The sequence below is a fragment of the Drosophila pseudoobscura genome, chromosome 2 (genome assembly GCF_009870125.1).
Source record: "Drosophila pseudoobscura strain MV-25-SWS-2005 chromosome 2, UCI_Dpse_MV25, whole genome shotgun sequence".
In the NCBI taxonomy this organism is placed as follows: Eukaryota; Metazoa; Arthropoda; class Insecta; order Diptera; family Drosophilidae; genus Drosophila; species Drosophila pseudoobscura.
Window position 1 is genome coordinate 11270732 of NC_046679.1, and position 14569 is coordinate 11285300.

Consider the following 14569-nt stretch of genomic DNA (forward strand, 5'->3'; position numbering starts at 1 on the left):
GACAGTCGGGGCACGAGTGGCACGGCCAGGGAGCGGAAGAGCGGAGGCTTCGTTAGCATATCAAAAGGTGTCTCTTGTCAGAGAGCTATCTTGTGTAGGCTGTCGTGTTTGTGTCTGGTTCTGTGGCTCTCTGGCTCTCTGGCTGTGGCACTGTGCCTGTTGCTATTCCTCTGTCTGTTGCCTTCGCTTTGAAATTTGTACCATGACCCACAAATATACTTTGGGGCACGCATCTAACGACGACCCATCGACAAGATCGCAGTCAGAGATCGATAGCAATTTGCAATTTGCAAGCCGATGCTGAAGCTGAAGCTGAATGCAACTTCAGCTTTAATTGGATTCTGGCTGGTATCAAATTGACATTTAGCACACAAGCGAACCCCAGTGCCAGTGCCAGTGCCAGTGCCAGTCCTAGTGCCAGTTCCAATCCCAATCCCAAGCCGATCCAGAGCCAAGCGATCTCCCCATCCCCATCCCCAGTGCTGCCGCCTGACCCCAACCTCACGCGTCCATCTGGGGATCTGCTGCTGCTGCTGCTGCCAATTGCCTCTACTCTCTGCTGGCTTATCGTATTACACTTCTTCGATTGCAATTGCTGCCACTGCTGTTCTGTTGTTTGGCGTTAATTTGGTTTTGTGTTCTGTTCTGGCTCTTCGTTCTTGCCACTGCCATCCATTTAACGGTCCCCAGGTAGGGGCTGCGGCAGTGGCAGTGGCAGTGGCAGCAATTGCAAATTGCATTTTTTACTATTTTATGCTTATGGTATTCCTTTTGTCTGGCCAATTGCCTTGTTCTGCACGTCATCCCCATAAATCCGCGAACGGCTGCGGGGCCCTCACACATGAGCCTATCGCCAATCAGCAATCGCCGATCGCCGATTACCGATTGCCGATCGCCAATCACCCATCGCCTATCGTCCGTCTATCGCGCATAGTTGTGGCCAATTGCGGGCCAAATTGTTGTGGCTTGGGTTCAGCCAATTTGTTGGAATACGGCCTTAGGAATGTCCGACCTTGCCTTTGCAGATACACATAAATTCCATGTCCGGTCATTTTCGTGTGCACCTTATGGATACAATAATTACAGAAGGTGTTCGTTCGCTCACTCAAGGGATAGATACTTCGGATTACATTCTCAGAGATTAGATCTAATGGAGATTGCCATCGAGAACAGATGATTATCTGTAGATTTGAACTTTCGCACGAGGGTCTATGCAAATTTAAGATTGACCTCACAATTGAGCGACCTTGTGGCATCATCAGCATCATCATCTATAGCGGCAGCAGGCGGGGGGGCGGCCAGCAAGCCACTTGAGCCACAAATTGGAGGAGTTGCTTGAAATTAATAAAGCTCGGTGCTTCGCTGCTGCTCACGATCTGCAAACATAACGGTGTCTAGTGGCAAATTTAGGCGGCATGCGGCAGCAGGCAGGCGGTAAGGGAGCAGCAGCAAACAAGCAAACAAACGCGCCAAATGTAAACTTCTTTGGAGACCGACCGACTCTCGCGTCTGAGTCACTTGTCAGCGCTTTGCTCCGGCCACTGCCACTGCCACTGCCACAGCCACGGCGCAATGGCAATGGCAATGGCAGTGGCAACGGCATGCGGAAGCTGCCCAGCACGACTCGAGCTCCTTCTCCAAGCTGTATGCAACGCCAACGCCAACCACCAACTCGGAGTTCGACTCCATCTCCAGCAGCGACTCCAAGTGCAACTCGACGGCAATTTGCCATTTTCGCTGTGTGTCGGACGCTCGGCCAACCCAGAACCCAGCTCCAACTCCCAGCCCCAGCCCCAGCCCCAGCTCCAGCTTCAGCTTCAGCACTTGAACTGGATTAGTTGCCTGCCCGCTTTGATTTGTGACAAATCTTGATGATGCTGGCTACCGTGTGCTCGCCTGCAGCATGCAATCTGCTGGCTGGCCATATGTGGAAGTGGATGTGGCAGTGGCAGTGCCAGTGCCAGTGGATGTGGATGCTGGTGGGGCTGACCCAACACCAGCAGAAGCTGCTGCGGCAGGCGGTAGAAGTTGGCCGTGCAGATCGTGAGCTGATTTTGTTTCGAGCTTCATTTTTTTTTTATATTTTTTTTCGCTTTTTACGTATCGGTCTTGCCACAAATTTCTCTTTTTCTTGGGGTCAAGTTTGTTGCCAGCCAGAAGAAGCGTTCTGATTTCACTCGCCACTGGTGCTGCAGCTGCAGAGCTGCATGCAACAAAGTTGCACATACGTTTGCATCGCTGTTCAGCTCCTCAGCTGCTCGGCTTCTGCTGCCTAATGAGCTTTGGCTTTGGCTTTGGCTGTGGGTCGTTTAATTAAAACCAACATCACAATTAGGCATTTCGCCTGGAGCCATTCCAGCTGGAGCTTTTGGGGTCACTTTTCAGTTGGCTAAGGCCGCGATAGCCCGGTTTGCCATACGTGATTATAAATATGAGACCCGACCCACTGGGGATGGCCCACAAAATAGAGCCAGAGCGAAACCTTAACGACGCCTACACGTGTCACCGGACAATGTTATACAATGTCTGAATCGATTTGCAAATTTCAGTCATAAAACAAAGAAGCATCCGTCTGAATATAAATCGAACCGAACTGCAGACACTCTAGGAATGCCAATGAAATCTCGATCCATACAATTTGGGGAAATTGAGGATACTGCAAGTGATCCATCACTTCCCGATGGATTCATCATAATTTGCACAAGAACATGTGGCAGACAGATCCAAACACCTTCTGGCGCTAGACAAACTGGTTCTAATTATGCCAGAGAATACAGTCGAATGGCAGTGTTTCGGGTTAGCCAAAAACAGTTAGCCAAATAAACGTAAATGCTTTTCGGATACGTGATTTGAGAGCAGAATTTCGAAAAAGTGGATCAATGAGCTTGAGGTTTTGGCGCGTTTTCTGAATGCGGACTGGACTGCCGGACTGCTGACTCCCAAATGCCGCTGGTGGTGGGTAGCCATCAATTGAATCTCATTAATATGATTACTCATGGCTATTGTATGTAATTTGCAATGTGAAGTGTATGCCAAAATGTACGAGTACGAGTTTATTGGGATGCTACCATAGACAGGCATGGGAATAGCCCGGATACACATTTATTTCGAGCTCTGTGATGTCATGGGACTCGGAATCTACATTGTTTTCGAGGCTCTGGTTCTGCAAGTCAGCATCGATCATCGGTGAAGACAGACAGACTCTCCTAAGTGACTCATTGGCCAGTCTCAGATAATTACATAGTTTGCCCAGGGCCAGGGCCAGTCCCAGTGCCAGTGCCAGTCCCAGTGCCAAGCGGAGCAGGAACTAAAAACCGAAACTGGCCAAAAGTCAATGCATCTCATACATGAAACACAACTGCGTCTGGTTGGGGGTCTAGCAGGTCTCTGGGCTCTGGGTTCTGAGGCCTCATCCTTGGTCGAGCCGCTTCGAGGAATTCACTTGACTTGGCCAGTCTAATGCTGCCAACCAGGAAATGCCAATCAATGAGGAATACATGCGTTCCTGCCCCGTTCCCGCTCCTGCTCCCGCTCCCGCTCCCAGGGAGCAGCATTGATAGAGAGCGGAGTCTCTGTTGCTGTTGGCTGTTGGCTGTCGCTGTCTCTTGCGCTGCCTCGGCAAAACAAATAAATTAAAAATTGCATTAAAATGTAGAAAATGAAAAACGTTGCCTTTTCCAGCTGATTTGAGGTAGGCATACAGTCAGCCCAAGGAGAGCCACAAGAGAAGGAGGCAGTGTCTCAGTCGCAGTCTCAGTCTCAGCCAAGTCACTGCAAGTGGAGGAGGGAGTTGCAGTTGGAGCTGTAGCTGTAGCTGGGCAGGGTTCATGGCATAGCTGTGCTGTCAACTTGAAATCGCACGTTTTTCTACGCGCTACAAAGTCGCGTCGCGATGCCGATCGAGGAGTTGGGGCCCAGGCAGCGACAGAGGACGGAGGACGGAGGACAGAGGACTTAGGACGGACGGCCTGGCGGACAGGGCAAAATGTGCTAAAATATGCGCAAATAGCAAAAGAGAAGCGGCCTAGTCTGGCCCCGAGTTGGCCTGGACGTGGACGGGGCCTGGGTCTGGGTCTGGGCCTGGCCTGCGCATAAAGTCATGGCACTCACACTGGCACTGCAGCTGCGGAGAGCTCATGGAGACGACTCCAACGATTCCAGCGACGCCGTCGTTGCCGCCGTTACCGCCGCCGTTGCCGCCGCCGCATATGAGTGAGTGTTTTAAATCATGCTGCCTGCCAAAGTCATGATTCATATACCGTTAGTTGCTCATTTCCACACAAATAAATCCCGAAAAGAAAATCCCAGCCAGGCAAAGCCAGCTCTAGAGCCAGGCCAGAGCAGACTTCTAGGCCCATTCCCACTTGAGAAATCATCGAACGGCTAGCCGTACGGCGCCCAGAGCAGGTCTCCATCATCGGAATGGACCCGCAGTCCTGCCAGAGATCCTAACAAATTTTCCAAGCCCATCGCAGGTGCTTTATCCAAAGCTGATTCCATTAATCAGATGGAGACTCCGCCGGCTACGAGCCTTCCGACCGGGCCCGAGACCCGCATAAAAGCACTTAATTATGCATAGAGCCGAAAGCCAATCCAAAGGTATTCCGCTGCTGCTCTTCCTTGGACCGGACCGGGATCGGGGCTTCAATGAGATATTTACACGTGCACGATGGCGATTAAAGTGATGTTCCATCATTAAGAGATGAACGTGAGATTTGGCAGAAAGAAACTGCCAGCTCCTCCATTGAGAAAACAAATTGTTGTCGTCAAGGCGGTTTCACTTTTATTTGGAGAAGCCAGTTTTTGTTTTTATTTTTATTTTTATTTGTTTGGTAATGCCCGAGACCAAAGGAAAGGAAAGTGTTCTCCGAGCGAGATATTAAAACGAAATGAAATGAAACAAATTAAAAGGCCGACCCGTGGAAAGTGTTTGGTATCCAACCCATCCAGGTGCTCAGAGAGCCCCTACAAACATCGTTTGGTCGAGGGTTCTATCTGGAGTTTGTACTCGACCCCACTCCCATTACGGTTAGGGCTGCGTCCAGTGCACTTTACACTTTACACTTTGGCTCTTGCTCATCGTTAAGACTCACGCGCCGACCACTTCCGAGAATGTTCCGTCAAAAATACCAGATGAAATGGAATGAAATTGAATTTTTCATGGCTGGTCAACGCGGCTGTTACGCGGGCAGAAGACCAAGAAGGCCAACGGCGGGGTGTCGCGGGGTGGGGGACCGGGAGGCCCATTAAAGCCCAACCAGTTTTGGTTCCTATTAAGCGAGGCGGGTTCTTAGAACCCCCTGCCCCTGTCCGACACCGAGCGGCATTTCGGGTAAGAGTTTCCGCATTATGATGTTCGTATAAATAGTTGCCATAACACTCATCTCATCCAGCACTCTTCGTCGTCTCCGTATACCTAATTAGAAGCGCCCCGAGCGGGGGCTAACGCTCTGACTCAGCCCCACGCAAGTGATGGATGGACTGTCGGAGTGTGGGAGGGGGGAGGAAAACCGCTTTCCCGCCCAACTGGGGGTAACAAACTTTCCTGGGGGGCTTTTCGGCATATCAAGAAGAAATTCATTTTGGATCTGAAATTTTTAATTCAATTTATTAGCGTCTGAAAATTGGCTTTAAATTGATTTTTCCCTGTCGAAAATTTCCACTCCCCATCCCCCCATAGGTAATTGCATAAAAGGGGGGCTGGGATGTGGATGCGGATGCGGAGCGGGGCTATAAATAAATTGACTGCTCGATATATAGATTTTTCGGTTGGCATTTCATATATAAATTATGCAGCGACATTTAAAACACGAATTTCAGCTCTGCCATCAATTTCAATGCCATTGTTCTGACCTGTCCACTGGAAAATGGCAAAACATTTATTTTGCATTTCGAATTCAATTAGAAGGTAAAGTTTTCAGCCAGAAGTGTCACTCTACGTACACTGCGCTTTGTGGTTCAATCCGGCATTGAGGCACGAACGATCGCAGCACCGGCAATGGTGGCGGCACGGGATGTGGCAACTTTAAGAGGAACTGCGAAAAAGGGTTGCAAAAAGCCACAGGGCCAGAGCCGGTGCAGAGGGGCTGGGGATGGGGGAGGGGCTGGGGCTGGTGCTAGAAAAGCACTTGAAGGCAATGAAGTCAAGTATGCAAACAATGCAAAAGCGTCGGAATTTCCCCCCCAACGTGAATATGGGGTAGAATATGACAAGGATGTGCCGGATAGTCAACCTGTGTCCGTGCCTTTGCCCTCTTCAATAATGAGCGCCGTGTCGTTGTGCTCGTCTAAGGATGAAAGCTGCTGCAACTTGGGCGATGGCATGCCATGCCATGCCACGCTTTATTACCTTATGAGAGCACAAAGCTCCGACTCCGACTCTGACTCTGTTTCTGACTCCGTCTTTGTCTGTTGTCAATGTTGTGTCGAGGCACGCACCTTGTTGGCGGTTGCCGGCCCCATCTCCTGCCACTTGCAGCCTGCTTTGATAGCTTCCCTTCTGCATAAATTAGATGTCATCCCCACATTTCATTCCCGGATTCTGTCCTGTCCTGTCCTGTTCTGCTTTGCTCTGCTCTGCTCTCGCTCTCGCTCTGTACTTCTGTTTCATTTCGCGACTCAATTTGCTGGCTTTTATTGTTTCAGCGCCGAGCGAATGCACTGCTAAATTATTTATTTATGCAAATTGAAGCAGTTAAGCAGCAGCACTGCAGCGGAGACAAAAAGTGCAGTCGCACTCCGCTTGCAATTTGTTTGCTGTCTAATTTATCATTGCATACTTTTACGGGCCGACAGCTTGACGTCTCCATTTCCTCCCATACCAGACCAGACCAGACCAGATTGGACCAATTGGATTTACATACCTGCAACGAAACGAGAAGGGAAAGGCAATCGATTAGCCAAACAGTTGGATTCTAATTATCGTATCGCATTGTTTGTGTGGACAAGATCATTAGGTGACATTAAGCTGGCCACAATAGAACCCCGGCATGAATGGCAATCGAGTGATGGCGGTACGTAATGAAATGTAAATCATGACCAAACAAGCGACCCTACACCCGCCACAAAAACAAGTAGAAAACAAGAGTCGAGTCCCCGAATTTGGGTCAGGCAGCGCGACGAAAACAAATATCAAAATCAAGTTATACTGGAACCCTACTCGACTGCAGACGTGTGTCAGAACAGCTGGAAGCCACTAGGAATGTTCCGACCATTAGATACCCCCCACGAATACACTTCCTGCTGCCCGTTACATGTTCTTTCGAAAACGCCATGTACCCTTGTAAGCTACGATTACGGGGTAATCGCGGGGCCAGTACGTCATCGAAGAGTGCCAAACGCACGCCGCTTAATATGCGGACATATTAAACGAAACTGATTTATATTTATGCTTATGTTTTTGTGTACATTTTACGTTCTACACTCGGAATGTGACTAACCCCTGGGCTCCAAACGGGTCGCTGATTAAACACTTTTGTTGCGCATCCAATTCGCAACGAAAGTTCGTTTGGAATTTGGAATTTATAAACGGATGTTCAGATACAGATTCGGATTCGGATTCGGATTCCGATTCTATGTGAACCACCGAACGAAAGTCGAAAAGAAATCGCCATCTGTTTTAGGCCCATAATGAGCACCATTTTGTGGACAACTCATCTGATCGATTTCCATATCATCGTTACTGCTTCTCACATCAATTTTCATTCAATTCGTTCATTCGCCATATTTCTGCCTGGCTTCAAGTTTCAAGTTTAACTGTAGTTCTCTTTATTGCCTACTTATTTACTCTTCATACAATGGAAATTAATTTCATTCAAGAAACGTAGAAACATCTATCCCTCTTCGTACCTCTCATATCCCCTGCTCGTACTCGTATCTTTCTCTCTGACTCTGGCCTCAGGCAGCTCCGAACTTGTTTTTTTTTTCGGGGGGAATTTCTTTTGGTTCTTTTTTTTGCTGATTTCTTTTGACTATTCAGCTCGTGGAATGGCCAGAGCTAGAGCCAGAGTCAGAGCCAGAGACAGCGGTGTGGCAGGCTGGCGACGACTTTTCGCATATTTTCTCACAAAAGAATTTCTCGATACTCGGCTGATCTTTGTCGCTGATACGATCGCGCGGCGCGTAGAAATGGCCAACTCTGCGCGTCGTTTGATTTGGCCATTTCGGCTGTAGCCGGAGGGCAATTGCAGCCACCACTGAATCGGGCGATTGAATTAATTTATGGGCTTTCGAGTTGGGCAGTGGGCTTTTGATAGTTGTGCTGGCTGCTGCTGCCAATTTTTTGGAGCCGCAGCACCGTTGGCTTAATTGTGTTGGCCCCATAACTGTATTGGCTCTCAGGCCCGTTTCGCTGGCGAGCCAGAAACACATTAGCCGGCCAGCAGCTAGCTAATAAGCCACAAAATATACCTCACTTCGGCCTCCGCCAATTCAAATTGCACTCAACAAAACAGGGGAATCGGAATCGGAATCGACCAGCGTTGACACCTTGACCGCATTGATGCTGGCCCTACTCCGATTTCGACTCCGAGCTCGAATCCATTCCAGCTGGTGCTGCTGCTGGTGCCGGCCTTATGGGCCATTATTCGCGCGCGGTTTCAAATTAAATCAAATGATATTTTCTAGACTTTAAGAGCCATGTCTAAATGGCGGACAGGGCTTTACGAGTGCTTTAAATGGCTTCAATCGGTCCGCCCAGACAGGCCCGAGTGGGCTCTCGCTGTCCCTAGCATTGGGCGCGGGACTCGCCTATCCTTTAGGCCCATAAAATCGTTTTGGCCTAATGGCTCGTTGCATTAACACTTTTGAATCTCTCTGGGCGATGCGATGGCCATTAACAGGCTTTTGGCAAATGCATTTTGCGAGGCCTGATAACAGGCATTACGCATACGGCAGGTGCGGAGCCGGGGCCCTCGTTCTGCAAAATGGCCATTAAAATCTATGTCGCCGTCCCATTAGCCATTGGCTCTGCTCTCCACTGCTCTCCAATGCTCTGGTCGACTCGGTTTGCACACTTTTTCTTTCTACCGTCTGACACTTTCTTTGGCTATTGAACTCGAAAGCATCTGTGGCAAACCAGATCGGCGCCCCGAAACCGAGACGAAGACGAAGACCAAGACGGAGGCAGTCACAACCAACAGCAGCAGCAGCAACAGCAGCAACAACAATTTGGGTTAGAGAAATTTGCGCCCCACGACACACTTTAAGCCCGAGTCAAGTCGAGTCGCGGCAAGTTCTTGTGGCATGTACCATGCTCCCCCGGTTCTAGACCACGATTTAACCTTGGCGCTGTTTGGGCGTAATGCGAGACAAGTGTCGTTTGGTCGCTCGGTCGTAATGGGCTTAGATGCGCTTACTTTCTTTATGTTGTTGCTTGGGGCACAGCGGCAGCACAACTACAATGCTAATGCCGCACATAAACCGATTTACTCAATTAAACTTTAAAATCACAAACAGTCTCTGACTGGGGATGATGTTTAGTTTGGTTTGGTTTTGCTTTTGCTTTTGCCACCGCTTTTGCCACCGCTTTTGTCTCTGCCTCAAGTGCCTTTTGTGCGGGTGCCAGAAATTGGCGATAAAACATTTGGCCAAGGTAAGCTATTGGCCAAAGAAACAAACTGCCAGCGTCAGATTGCTATTATGGCAGTGTTTTTTCGGCTTGCAAATCTCTTGAACATGCATTTGCTGCTATCTAAAGCTGTTGCCGATAGCTATGGCCCCCCTGTGGATCCCCTAATGGATCCAATGCTGAATCACTGTAAAGTGTGAATTCTGTAGAAGATACGACATACAGACAATATACTGAAAATGTTTCCAATTAGCTCGGGAATCTTTATTGCTAAATAAACTGCTTATGAATCCACGCAGAGCTGCAGCTCTTACTTGTACATATTTCCAGGGAAACAGGATTATAGCCATGGCTGTTGTAGATATAAGTGTGCTATGAGTTCATATACACAAGCCCTAATCGGATTAACTGATAGCCGAGTGTCACAGTTCCTCCGGTAGCATTTGGAGTGGCTTTGCAACCTTTGGATGCTGGCTGCATGACCCCTCCCCACCTCATTAGGCTTTCGCGCAGCTTTTCACTCAATTAGCGGAGCATATCATTTGCATAACGTGGCTCTAATTAGATTATGTGATGCGATGTGATGTGACGTGGAGTCTTCTTCTCTTTTCTGGTCGGGCTGATTCTGGTCTTTTGCCTAACGGCGAAATGGTAGCCCAACAATGAGACATTAGCATCGGCCAGCCTATCATTATGTAATTTGTCAGGTTCTCAGTCCCAGTCTCAAGTCCCAGTGCCATCAGGTGGCTCCCATCGGGGCTCCTGCCTTTTTCTCCCTACAGATCTGATCCGCTGATGTGCTGATGTCAGAGCTCAGGTGTGTCCGGGGACCCGCATCATAACTTAAAATAGTAGTAGCCGAGCGCAAAAGTTTCATGCCAGCCAATTAAATATTTTAAAGACTTTTTTTCTGCGCATTTCGGATGGCATGGGGATGGGTATGGGGATCTGTTTGGGACCTCTCCTCTTCAGTTGCTTTAATCTTTCTTTCTAAAAGACGAAAATTAAAATAAATTAACATAAAGTTAAAGAATTTTTGCGACTTGCTGCTGGCCTTGCTTGCAGTGGCTTTTAATTGTTATGATAATTCGCGCAGAGCCGAGCCACCGAGGAAGCCCACCTCAGGGGACAAGTGCGTTACTGAAAAGGCATCAAATTATGCTCGGTTCGGACAAAAGAAAGGCCCAAAGCAGCGGACGTTGGCTCAAGCAAACAACAGCAACCAGAACTCGAATGAAATGAATTCATTTGATATTGAAAGTGACTGTAGAAAGTCGCCTGATCTGCTCCATGTGCGCGCCACTGCGGTTCATCAAACTTTTGCAGAGCTTCAGCATGTGGCATTAAGCATACGCAGAGCTGTCCCAACGATAAGCTTATAAAACTTCTTTCTTCTTTTGCCATCGAGCAACTTTTGCGGCAGTAAAGTGTTCAAGTATCTCCCAAAACGATGAAGATCTAACAAAGTTTCTGTCTCCCAGCTTCCCAGCCTAAGGCGGCGGAAGTGCGGATGGTTAAGCCAAATGGTGGCTTCAATTCCTATTCAATTCCCAACCGCAGCAACCGCACACCTTAAAGTGCCTAAAGACGAGGCATTTATGTCATTATTGACATTGCTTTTCCGGCCAAAGCCAAAGCCAAAGCCAGAGCCAGAGCCAAAGCCAGCCCCAAGTCGGAGACATTTCAGGCATTTTTAATTAAAATGCTGCAGCAGATATGCTGCAAAAAAATCTAGAAAAATGCTGAAACCACAAAACCAAAAATGCTTAAGGGAATCGGCATGGGAAAGGGCCTCGGCCTGATGGGGCATGGGGGTTGTGATAGATGTATGCGTGTATGTATGTATGTTTTCGGGGTATGTGGGGTGACCGCAACTACAACTAGATGCTGTATCGGATACTCGTATTTGCCATGTTTCCTGTTTTCCTGTTGGCTCATCAATAAATCCGTAGCCGTTTTCCTGCTGGCGCCGCTGCAGACAAACTCTGTCAAAATTTGTTCGGAGCTGTACCACAGAAATTGTCTATAAATCACACTATTTCCGTTCATGGCCAAGGGACAGTTTTTGGTGCCCCGAACCAAAAAAGTCAACCAAAACCGAACACCTGCTGCTGCCAGTCCAGTCCAGTCCATTCCAGTCACTGGCCATGGCCCTGTCCCTTCAATGTCAGGGTCCCCGCTGGTGAGTCCCTCCCCCGGTCCAGTCTCTGGCCAGCTGCCAATGAAATCTCTGGCAAACCAAATAACACTCAAAGTCAGGTTGGAAATGTTTGCCGTCAGCCACCAGGGGGGAAGCAGGAGGAGGCTGCCACAGGGACAGACGGTCACATATTGCGGCAGCGTTTTATTTGCATTTTTTATTGGGCCCCAGGTCCAAGACCAGAGTCAGAGCCAGAGCCAGCACCAGGAACAGGACTCTACGACCAGGAACAGGACCATCGTGTGTAGTTGTAACTACTATAAATATATCGTTTTGAGGCACTTTCTGTGGGTGGGGAGGGTGGAGGTGGTGGCGGTGGCTGGCCGGCCGTAGTTTGTATTATTTATGGCTAACTAAAAGCTTTTTCATTCGGGCAATTTTAGTTTTTACGAGTTTGACAAATGTCGCCGCGGAGCTCCGGCCGGGCTCCTCTTTAAAGATCCCCCAACAGATGGTGTGGGCATAAATTCTAATTATGGCTGCTCTCGAAGTTTTTGGCCCAGGACCAAGCCCAAGAGCGCGGAATGGCCTTTCATAAATTAAAACACAGGCAAAAACTATTTTCACAATGCAAATAGCCAAAGGCTGCAGCCGTAGACGGAGCCATAGACGGTGCCGAGGCGCGTGGCATTTACGCCCGGGCTTGGCCCGTTAGTTGTGCAGCCAGCCGGGGAGCTAGCCATTTGTGAATGAATGAATGAGCCAGCGAATGAATGCAGCAGCAACGCCAGCCGTCGTGGAGCCCCACCAAACCTTCTTTTTTATACCCTCAAAGAGGGTAAGCCCTATATGTTTGCAGCACCGAAATGGATGCATTTGTGACGCCATAAAGTGTACTAGTTCTTGAGTTGATATAGCCATCTTCTATATTTCCTGTCCTGCCATAGATACAATCTTTCTACAAATATTTGAAAAGACTGATCGATCTGCAGAGGGTATTTAGCCTTCGGCTTCCGAAGCGACTAGTGAAATTTCTCGTTTATGAATGAATAACTTTGAGGCCGTTTTAACGCCTGGCTGGCTCCTGCTTCAATTCGGTTGTAAGCAAATTAATTTTCATTAATTGGCGGCCGTAAAGATTAAAGCGGCTTATGCAGGCAAAGTCACTGCAGTTTCTCATCCCTTCTTCCCTTTGCAATTGGCTGAAATGGAGGTCTGGTTTTTGCCCTAGAAAGAGTCAACCAGCCCACTGGGAGGCATCTGATGTTCGGACAACCAGCCCCTGACTGGAAACGAGTTACGCAAATGAATAATTAGTGAATCAAGTTTAAACAATTGCGCAACAGGGCTCACATGTGCATATCCCCAGTTTAAATGGTCCGCAAATTAATTATAATAGTATTGGGCATTAGTCATCCCAAAGTATGAATATCATTAGATATCTTTGGAAATGTTCTTATGGGGAAATTTCCCATCCAAGAAATGGAATTTATTTGAAATTTACATATGCATTGAAAAAACTTTGAAACTTAAAGAAAAATTATCTGTGGCTTGGTCGGAAATAATTTCTAAACAAAATTGAATAGAACATTTAAATTATTAGTTTTTTTTTATTTATTTTTGCTATTTCCCGGAGTTTTCATGTAATTTAGTTAATATCTGTTTAATTTTCTCTTTACAAATATTTATCAAACTAATATTTGTAACGTTTTATTTCAACTTTTTGTTTTAAAACGTAATTAATTAATTAAGAATTTTCAAAACTTTTTGAGTAACATTTTTGATAAAATACTTGAAAACATTTTTAAATTTTTCTTTCATTTTATATCTCTATTTTATTAAGAAAAAAAAAGTTCTTCATTTGAAAACTAAACTTTAAAAAAATATATTTTTATCTAACACAAAAATCACACTAAAGGATAGTTTCTCCGAAACTTGATTTGCAAAGAAATTCTAGTGTGTGCCATTCCAAGGACCCTTTGAGACTAAAAAACTCACCTTTTTCACTCAAGTAACAGCACGAATGAACAAATCTTTCGTATAGAACTCTGCGGAGATTCTAGGTGTGCACTAGCCACTGGTACTGCGGTTTGTATCTTTGCGTTTGTATCTTTGGGTTTCGTTTTGCAGTCCTTGCACAGTTATCAGATCCTTTAGTTGGCTTTTACACGTTGCTCAACATTTCGCGCACTTTATCGGTGTTTTCTGCGTGTGTTTTGTTCACTTTTCGTTTTGATTGTTAACAATTATTGGGAATAATCCACTGTTCGTTGGCTTGCTTTTGGGGTAAAAAGGCAAAAGATATTTTACAAGAAGATGCTGCTGGTGCTGCTGCTGATTTTGCGGCCGTTGTGGCTGCTGGTGTGGTACCAACTGGGGGTTCTGTTGGCCGTTCGGTTCGGTTGGCTGGTTGGGGCACCACCAAGATACAACCGCTTCATAAAATTCAAAGAGACTCGGAGCTATTGGGTCCGCGGTGCTTATTTATATAGCCTACGTCGTGCGGCGATTTGAAGAAAATCAAACGAACGAAACGAACAGCAGCAACACCAGCAGCGCAGCAGCAGCAGCAGCAGCAGCGGCAGCAACGGCAACGGCAGCAGCGAACGCAGAGAGCGACGCGACAGAGAGAGCAAAGAACCTCTCACACAAACACACTCGCACACTCACACACTGTGAAAGAGAGCGCGCTAGCAGCACACTCACTCTCGCAACACTCACACATGCACACAGTCAAATGCTCATCATTTGGATCTCGCGACGCTGACGCTGGGGAGAGAGCAGAGCGCCAAGCCGGCTTTGGGGACAGCGACTGCGACTGCGACTGCGACGCCACCATGTAACTTTGGCCAACAACTCGA

General features: G+C 47.6%; 1 protein-coding gene across 1 annotated transcript in view; it reads right to left on the bottom strand.

The window, feature by feature from the left end:
* Window positions 1-14192, bottom strand: part of tnc (tenectin) — a 40503-nt gene extending 26311 nt beyond the window's left edge. Inside the window, exon 1 of the mRNA XM_002137303.3 lies at window positions 13707-14192. The gene's annotated coding sequence lies outside the window, so the exon portion shown is untranslated. The remainder of the gene's footprint in view (window positions 1-13706) is intronic.
* Window positions 14193-14569: the final 377 nt, after the last annotated feature.